This window comes from Sceloporus occidentalis, unplaced genomic scaffold (assembly GCF_023333645.1).
Source record: "Sceloporus occidentalis isolate IW3139 unplaced genomic scaffold, rSceOcc1.0.p SCAF_2, whole genome shotgun sequence".
Taxonomy (NCBI): Eukaryota; Metazoa; Chordata; class Lepidosauria; order Squamata; family Phrynosomatidae; genus Sceloporus; species Sceloporus occidentalis.
In genome coordinates, this window is record NW_028316982.1 from 79,449,353 (window position 1) to 79,459,016 (window position 9,664).

At 42.6% G+C, this 9,664-nt stretch overlaps 1 protein-coding gene across 1 annotated transcript in view; it reads right to left on the bottom strand.

The window, feature by feature from the left end:
* The window catches only part of CHST15 (carbohydrate sulfotransferase 15), a 92,572-nt gene extending 85,595 nt beyond the window's left edge, over nucleotides 1-6,977 (bottom strand). The window contains exon 1 of the mRNA XM_089510099.1: nucleotides 6,621-6,977. The gene's annotated coding sequence lies outside the window, so the exon portion shown is untranslated. The remainder of the gene's footprint in view (nucleotides 1-6,620) is intronic.
* Nucleotides 6,978-9,664: the final 2,687 nt, after the last annotated feature.

A 9,664-nucleotide genomic window follows, 5' to 3' on the forward strand; every position in this document is an offset into this window, starting at 1 on the left:
TATTAGACTGTAACTCCGCCTTGATCCAATGGGAGAGGCAGGGAAACATAAATAAAATTTATTATTATTATTATTATTATTAACAATAATATTAAGGCAGAAAATACAAATTCCATAGCCTTGAGCCAGACAAAATACAAATAGGCTAACTATTTAGAATATTAAGTGTCAAACTGTGAAAATGTCTACACAAATTTTTGTACAGTTATTTAAGTCCTATTGTTTTTAAAATGTGTTGTAATTTGCCCATTATGTGGAAAAATATGGGACATAAATGAAATACGTAAATAAATGCAACAATCAAATAGAATATGAATTATTAGATTATGACAGCTGCCACACAAAATTCAAGTGTTCTCATTCCAAATGTACCAAATTCAAATATTCCCAACTGATCAATACTCATGGAAATGTGGGGTGGGGGCATATTTGTTTAGCAAGCCACTTTTTTCCCCTATTTTAAAGAGTTCCAACCTCTGTATTTCTCTAATGATCTGAAACATCATTTCATAATTAGACAGTAAAAGAAAAGGAAGCTGTAAAGGGTAGTATTCAACAAAATCTATTCACAGTTGAAAGAGGCACCACTGACAGAACAGAAAACTGCACAATTCTCTGCCACCCGTTGTGGGAATGCAGAAACAACAGCTGGGATAAGAGGATGGGGGGAGCAATGAGACTGAATGAAATCAAATCATTTTGTGTAACTTAGGACATAATCAATCAAAAGTAACAGTACTCTATTGTGTTTGTTGCCATGTGCTTCCAAGCTGTTTCCAACTTATGGTGAACCTAACGCAAACCTATCATAAGTTGTTCTTGGCAGAGTGGGTTTACCGGTACCATCCTTTAAGAGAAGCTGAGGGAGTGTGACTTGCCCATGGGTTTTCACATCCAAGTGGGGATTTGAACCCTAATTTTCCAGTGTCTAAGTCCTACACTGAAACCACTACAACACTCTGTAAATCTGCTCAAAAACTCCACTGGGTTTAATAGGCCTTACTTAAAGATAGCTAGCTCTGTTTAGGACTGAAACATAAGACTAACCTACACAGTTCTAAATGTATATGTACAGGGACCGCAGTGCACAAAATGAGGAATTTGAGCAAGAAAAAAAATGCATATTCAGAGATTGAGATGTATGCCAATGGGCTTAAGTAAAAGTTATTGTTACAATTCATTTATAAAGTGCATCCATTAACATGGAAGATTAATGCAAATTAATGTTGAATATATCACAGTTCAGCGTTATATGACAAAGTAACATTCCCTACAGCACTTGAATGAATCATTGTGCCATAACTGATTATAGATACAAAAAAAATTAACTGTATATCCAGTGGACCCTTGTTATACGCTAGGGTTTGGTTCCAAGTTCCCCCGTGTATAACAAAATCTGTGTATGCTCAAGTCCCATTAAATATAATGACATAGCAAAATGGTGTCCCTTATAAAAAATGGAAAACCAAGATTTGATATTTATAATTTATACTTTTTTGGAACATTTTCAAACCATAGATGCTTGAATTTGTGTATAAAAAAATCCAAGTATAAGAAGGGCGGACTGTACTGCATTAAAGCCCTTTTTTCAGTATTGATAAAAGTCTAGGAATCCACATAATTTTGTTTTTCTATAAAAGTTATAAAAAATTTAAATGTTAAAGGAATGCATTAGCCCAAAAGATAAGGGAAACTAGTTAAAAAAAAAACAATTACAGGTTGCCAAAAATAATCATCTCATGAATATTAAGAAATTTATTCGCTTCCGGGCGCAATACAAGGTGTTGGTTATTACCTATAAAGCCCTAAATGGCTTGGGCCCAGGGTACTTGGAGGACCGCCTCTCTCCATATAATCCGCCCCGCACACTGAGAACAGCCGGGAAGCAAATGCTAAGAGTTCCGGAAGCTAGATTGGCTACCACCACCAGGAGGGCCTTTTCTATTTCGGCCCCCAAGCTCTGGAACTCGCTCCCCGGCGAGCTCTGCTCGGCCACCTCCTTAGACCAATTTAAGAAGGGGCTGAAAACACACTTTTTCGAGCAGGCATACCCCTGACTCCTGACTTCTGTATGCTCTCCCTCCCCTCCTGACAGCACTGCTGAGCTGGCATGAGATATGGTTTTGTTATTTGTATATGGGGGGATTTTTAATATATTCATGTTTTAATATTTATATTGTATGTTATATATGCTGTTAAACCGCTTTGATCAATGGAAAAGCGGTATATAAATAAAATTTTATTATTTATTATTATTATTAGTTGCATCTTAGTTGCTTATTATCATAATGGGTCAGTTTGGACTCAATAAGCCTTCTCTGCAACAGAATTAGGTGGCACAAACCCTCCCCAGATACATATCTAAGTGTGCAAAAGAATCTTTGCTTATCCTGTAAGGACTAGCAAAAGTTACTCATATATAACTACTGGTTGGGAATTTTGGGAGCTGTCATCCCAAAAGTAGCATTTACAAGTTGTAAATGCAACACTCATCCTGCCTGTCTTCTCATGCTGTTTGGTTATCGAGTTTCATACTTTCTTTCAATGGTAAGAAATAAATGAATACCATAGTTGACTTCCATCTTCTGATTTGCCAACCTAGGTCCCTTGGAGCTAGAAAATGATGGCCAAATGTGTCACATTTGACATTATAATTGGAAACATTTCAGTGCAAAATCCAAAGATTTTGCATTATTTTTTTTCTTTCTATCATCTGTTAAAGGAAAATTTTAATTTGAGAATAAATTCTTTCTCAGTTACAGAAATCAACTGTGGTCTCCACATTGATTATACTGAAGCACATGAGAATGTTTTTCTTGCTCTCCTAAGGGTCAAACCCCATTTAAATGCATTTCTGTTACACGATCTTTATATAAGTAAAGCCTTTTTGAGCATGTAAACTCATTTTCTTTTCTGGCTTATAACAAACCAAATAACTGCTTTGACTAAACGCCCAGTTGTAGAAGAGAGTAAAACAAAGATGGACTTAGACAGAAATATGTGTGATATCGTTTGAAAGTATTTGGTTCAATGTAATGCAAAGGCTAGCTTTGATCAATCACCTACAGTACATTTAATGCACTACAGCTGCCTCTTCTTCAGTCTGATTGGGGCCACGGCAATCTCACACTGCAGCCTTGATCCAGCCTTTCCAGGGTGCGAAAAGGAGCAACAAAAAGTGGCTACTTTTTGTGCCCTGGGAAGGGCGCCATAGCTGTGTTACAACAGCTATGTGATGATCCTTCGGTGCTGCGTCATATGGATGCAGCGCCAGAGGAGCACCATGATGCCGCACACTGTGTGGAGTGGTGTACGGCATCATGGTGCCCTGGGGGGTGGAGTCAGGATGTGCGTCATGTCAATGTGATGTCATGGCTCCGCCCCCAGGCCAACCTTTCAGGCCGATCTATACATGGCCTATAGTGACTAATGGTTTCAGATACTGGCTATTTTATGCCAGTATCTCATATAAAAACTAAAGTCATTCCGTGAAACATTTATCTACACAAATCAATAAGCAAACACATCTTACTTTTGTCAAACCTCAAGAAAAAAATTTCTTTATGGAAAATTGTAGTAAAACAGTCATGGGCAGCATCTGAATTGTTCTTTCCATTAACCTAGTTTTACAAGTTGTTGCTGACACCTTCTCACAAGAGAAAGCAACAGGATCATCTCTGATATGCAAATATTTGAGATAATTAAGTTATTTCATAGGTTTTCCTAGCCAAAAGAGGTTTTCATTCATATCACATTTGAAATATTTAGAAGTCTCAAACTCAGCACTCATGAACCGAAAAATAACCACGAACATTCATTATGTGAAGTTTTCAGCAAAACTTTACCATGACTGTGCTAACTGCACCATTAAGCCTTCCAATAACACAGTGTTTGACTGTTCTGCTCTCTAGAAAGCAAAGTATTATTACAACAGTACAATGAAAAGATGTGTCAATGCTCAGATAGTGAATAGTTCATTTTGATTCACGTTCTTATGTCATATAAGTTTAACTGAACTTTCAATTTACTAAAGCCAATTTCAGCAAATAACAGCCACCCATATGACAGGCACTCTTCATTACTATTTCAGTATTTCATTGTGTAATAGCCACTCTCACATACTGACACTTTTGCTTCCAGATATATCTATGCTGCCTGTGCTAAGTTTTTAAGAAGCCTCTGATACAAGCTGTTTTGCCATTCTTCCCTGACAAATCACCATTAAAAGGCTTTAATTAGCCAATCAGCCATTCTCAGACAGACTGATCTGAGCCCAGCAGGCAAGCCAAGTAGTTGACAGCAAAATTACATTATCTGAGTTATTATGCTGCTTCTCCAAGGCCTTTCTCCAGACAGATAACGTTTTGAAAGGGCACATGACATTAAATAAAAATCCAAGCACCCCTATCTATTTGCTGAGAGCAAATGCTGTACAGCTCACCATCTCTTCATGGACGTGTACAATAAGAAATAGACATAACAAACTGCACACCTCAGTGTTATTAAGCAATGAGGCTGATACGTTTTAAAACCTTGTTTAGTAGATCTTTTAGGAGGCTCATGCCAAATGCAAAAAAAAAAAAATGCTTCTGTTTTCCTGTCTTCCGTAATGCCTTCATCCAGTAAGGTCACTGCCATGCGTTTGGGTTTTTCTTTTAACAGCAAAGGGAGGCAAATGTTTAAGGCAGTTCAGGATCATCAGCAAGTAGCCACTGTATGGCACTATGAGCCCTAGTCAGTGACTAGAGGCTGTGTGTCCAATGGTTCTGCCGATTACTTTCTCTACTGCTACAGTGACTGGTCCTGTCATTGAAATGAAACAGAAAGACTTTTTTGCCAAGAAATCTAATTAAGCCACCAAGCAAAACAGTATGCAGAAACACATGTCTGCCCAAATTAATAAACACACCAATTCTGCCAGTGTAGAAGTACCACCTTTTGTTGGAACTCACAATGATACCCACATATACCTTTGTCAAACAGACATCTTTACATCCACACTGTACAGATGCTTCTAAACCACTTAGAGCATCATACAGTATAGTTTATGGATGATCAGTACCTTGTTATCCATAAACAGACAGAACGCTGCATTCTTGAAGCAAAAGGGATGCAAATGTCCTTGGGTCGGGGGGGGGGGGTGAAGTCAAAGCTTCAAATGGTATTCTTTTGAGCATGTTATAATGCATGGCAATAGAATATATTTAATATACTGCTGGGTATATATTTCAATTATCAGTGAGTGCCTAGATGACTGTGATTGAATGTATGCTACTACTCCACTGATACCATGTTTACGTTATGCTCGTATCAAGGATTTACATAGATACAATCAATCATGCCACACTCCGGTATATTGCATTTCTAAAGCCAAGCAAGTCTGCTGAATGCCAACTCAGCACTTTGTTACGATCTGTGCAAATATCTCAGCACTGAAAGTATCTGTGCAAACAATCTCAAGTCTGTGATTTTTGCTGATGTGTCATGTGTGTACACTGCACATCTGAACCCGCTCCTGTCTTACTTTGCTTGCCTATTCATTCATGCATAACACTCACACACACCTGGCAAGCTTGGAGAGTGGATCACTGCCATCATGCCCTGTGGCATGTCAGAGAGAGGACTGGTGCTAAACAGACTGATGCTAAGCGACAGAAAGACAGAAAGAACCAGAATGTGGAGAGCTCTTGGAGCACCTTTGAGACTAACTGAAGAATGAAAGTGGCAACACGAGCTTTTGTAGACTTCTGTCTACTGAAGTCTCTTAAAGTAGATGCTGCCACCTTCTTTCTTCCAGTTAGTCTCAAAGGTGCTCCAAGAGCTCTCCACATTCTGGTTCCAAAGACGAACATGGCTATGCCTTTGAATTCTACCAGAAAGAAGCAATTCCTCCTCAGCCCTCTTCCTCACTGAGGACAACCCTCCCACTTTTCTGCACATGTCTGCCTAAGTACAAGACCAGGGTTCTTGGGATTCTCAAGGTCCCCCCTCCCTCCAGCAGTAACCTTGGGAGATGACTGGGGTAGGTAGTAGACACACGGTCTCTCTCAGTGGGTGTCCCTGTGCCTTCATGTCACCTGTTGATTTAAGGGCTCCCCATCGATCTCATAGAGGTTTCTCAAGCAAGGGATCTGCAGGGCTGGCGTTTCTTTCCTCTAAAAGCATCTGGTATACAAGGACTAACCAGAGCTGGCCCCGCTTAGTTTCCAGGATCCGACGGGATCGGGTGCCTCTAAAGTACTACTTGAGACTCTCTGAAAGAGCTCATCCGAAGCTCTTCAAGGGAAGGTCAGACCTGATGGGAGCCTCTGCTCTGGAGCCAGTGTTACAGAAGAGCGCCTGGCCCAAAGCATTCTCCGCTGCCTCCAGCTCCGGGACAGAAAGGCCGGATGATCCCCCAACTGGCTCCCCGCCTTCACTCACACAATGCTCCCAAGACACGGCTTCCCCTTGCGCTGCCTCGCCCCCTTCCCTTTCCCTCCTCCGCCCAGGCTTCTTCCCTCCGAAGAGGCTCCTGCCAGCCCTGGGAAAAGACCCCCCCCCCCCAAAAAAAAGGCCAAGGCAACAACTCCCCCTGAAAAGGAAGTTTAAAAGGAACTCTGCCTTCGGGAGAGACTGACCTGGCGGGGCTTGGGCTTCTCTCCCGCCTCCGACAGCCAGCTCCGAAAGAAGACCACCAGAAGGGGGCCAGGGACGCCTCCGCCTCTTTTTCCTCCTCCTCCTCCTCCTCCTCCTCCTCCTCTTCTTCCTCCTCTTCTTCCTCCTTTTCCTCTTCCTCCTCTTCCCTCAGCAGCCCCTCTCTCCTCCTGCTGCCCTCCAAGGGCTGAGAGGGGGGCGCCTCAGAAGAGCATCCCTTTCCTCCTCTTCCGCCTCTGCCCTTCCTCCTGCTCCTCCTTCCCCTCTTGGGAGACTCTCCTGCTGCCGAGGGGCCCTGGCCAAGTGGCTCCCTCCCTGCCGCCTCGCCTCTCTTTGCTGCTGCTGCTGCTGCTGCTGCTGTGGCTCCGGAGGCGCCCGCCTTGCGCTCAGCCGCCTTCTCCCCCTCCCCCCCCCCCGAGGCGCCGGGCAGCAGCAGCAGCAGCAGCAGCAGGAGGGAGGGCGGAGGGAGGGAGGGAGGGAGAGGAGGCGGCTGCCTAGTCTGCTGCCCAGGAGGGACGGAGCTGGTGGTGGCTCTGCTTTGCCGGAGCAGCCCGGAGGGAGGCCGGGAGGGCCCTTGCCCTTAGACAGAGAAGCAGGGTCCCCAGTGTCCCCTTTGGCAAGGCCAAAGGAGGGCGAGGCGCCCCAACAGTGCAGGACCTCGGAGCCAAAAATGGAGGGCGGGCTCAAAACACTCACAGAGAATTCATGCCTCTCGGGCTGCAGCCACACTGGAGAAATAACCCGGCTTGGCACCGCTTTAACTCTATCTGGCTCTTTGCTATGAAATTCTGAGAGTTGCCCAGAGCGGGGCCCAAGTTCCTTGGCGCTTCCCAGAAGAAGGCAAGGTGCTTCTGGCTTAGGGCGACCCTAAAAGAAATGGCAATACTTGCCCATAGGGAAACCTATTAATAGGTTAGACCTGGCCATAGGAGGACATACTAAAATGGCAGTGCTTTCCCATAGGGAAACCATCCTTGCCTATACAGAATCATTGGAGAATACTTGCCCATAGGGAAACATTGGAGAACACTTCCATAAGGAACCATAGAACAAAACTTGCCCATAAAGAATCATTGGAGAATACTTGCCCATAGGGAAAGACAGGGAAATACTTGCCCAGAAGGAAACCCTGGAGAATACCCTCCCATGGCATAAGGAACACAACTAGTTATCCAAAATACTGTGGGCAACATGCCAATTTTTCCCACACAGAAGCGCTTGTTTAGTGCTTTGAAGAGTTCACTAGCTCAGAAGGTGGCATGGTTGGGGCTAAGTTTCCATCCTACGCTAATGTTACTTTCACATAGCATAATGCTTGTCCTTACTTTGGTGATATTAAGTCTTAGAACTACCAACCAATAGAGAGTCTGAAGCTCTTCTCTCCATCCCACATTAATGGCGTTTCTATGGTAGGAAGAAAGAAGGAAGATGCAGTAGAGAAACACAGAAGGAAGATCCTAAGAACCGTGGTAAAATTCCATGTTTGAGACAGGGTGATTGCACGGTAAAATCCTTCTCTAGAAGCACCTTATTTCTCAGCCCTTCTTTTTCTTCTTCTCAAATTTGGATTGAATTTGCATGTTTTACCCCTACACCCCCAAAATGTTCCTGATGCAAAACATGGAGACTTCTTGAGGAATCCATTGTCCTCTGCCTACAAAGAGGCCTGTGGCCTCACAGGAATAAAGACAGATTGGATTGCAAAAGAGGAGTCCTTGTTGATATACAAATGGACTTTAAATGTCCTGGGCTTTGAAAATCTCTCTTGGCGCATGCCAGAAAGAGGAGGAGCCTGCCTGCACAAAATATATCTTTCCCAGCATACCATCTTTACTAAGGAGTGAAACAACATGCAGGCATCTGACTAACATCTCCAATTGATTTTTACTTCTCTTGTTTGGTTTGTAACATCTTGCCTGATGAAGAAGTCCATGGAGCTTCAAAAGCTTGCAACAAGTATATTGTGCATTTTGGTTGGCCAATAAAGATATCACAGATGGATTGTTGTTTGGATTTGTTAAATGGCCAAGACAGCTACCCCTGCACATTTCCATAAAGCCATTTTGTGACTTATCTAATCCTAGGGCTGGAGATGGTGATAATGATAAGCTAAGCTTAAAGGCACCAGATCCCATCTGATTTTCAAAGCTAAGTAGGGTCAGCCCTGGTTAGTACTTAGATGGGAAACTGCCAGCAAATGCCAGGCAATATTTCAGAGGAAGGGCCTTGCAAAACCATTTCTGAGTATTCCTTGCCTAAGAAAATGCTATGAAATGTATGGGGTTGCCGTAAGTCAACAGGAGACTTGAAAGTACATACATATGTATCCTGCCCTTTTCCTCTTTATTTATTCATGACTACCAAATGTCAATTTGAATTCAAAAGTCTTAATGCAGTTTGGGCAAATCTCTGGGGAGGAGATTAAAAATGCTGCTCCTATCAGACATGTTTGACACCTATTAGAGAAAAAAGAAGGTACTTGTATTTGGAATGAAACTATACAGTGCAGGAAAATGGATTTTGCATAGCACAAAAAATTGTTTGCAGGCAACAATTAGCAAGAGGGAATTTTTTACCATTTCCCCCCACACAAGACCTCATAGACCATTTTAAAAATCACCTTCTCTTTCTAAGACCAGAAAAACATACAGACTAAAGCAGTATAATATCACGTATGGCGGAAAATTAGCTGGCACCAATTGGACCAAGTGCACCTCACTTGCCCCTCCTGCTCATATTGCACGCACAAAAGCACTCTTCACCCTTTACATCTGATAACAGTAGTGTTTGTTTTTTAAAAAACTAAGAGTATAAACTACTAAGGACCACTTCATATGTGATAATGTTCCAACAAAGAGATTTTGTCTGTCGGGGGGGGGGGGGGGGACCCTAGACAGCAAAATGAGGATAAATGATATAAAATGGATGTGCAAAAGTAATGTCCTTCACAACTGATTTGCATTGAAAATCATTTGGAAAACTACTCTTCCCCTTCCTTTTCTACTAAGGATTGGGTCCAAATGCTCAT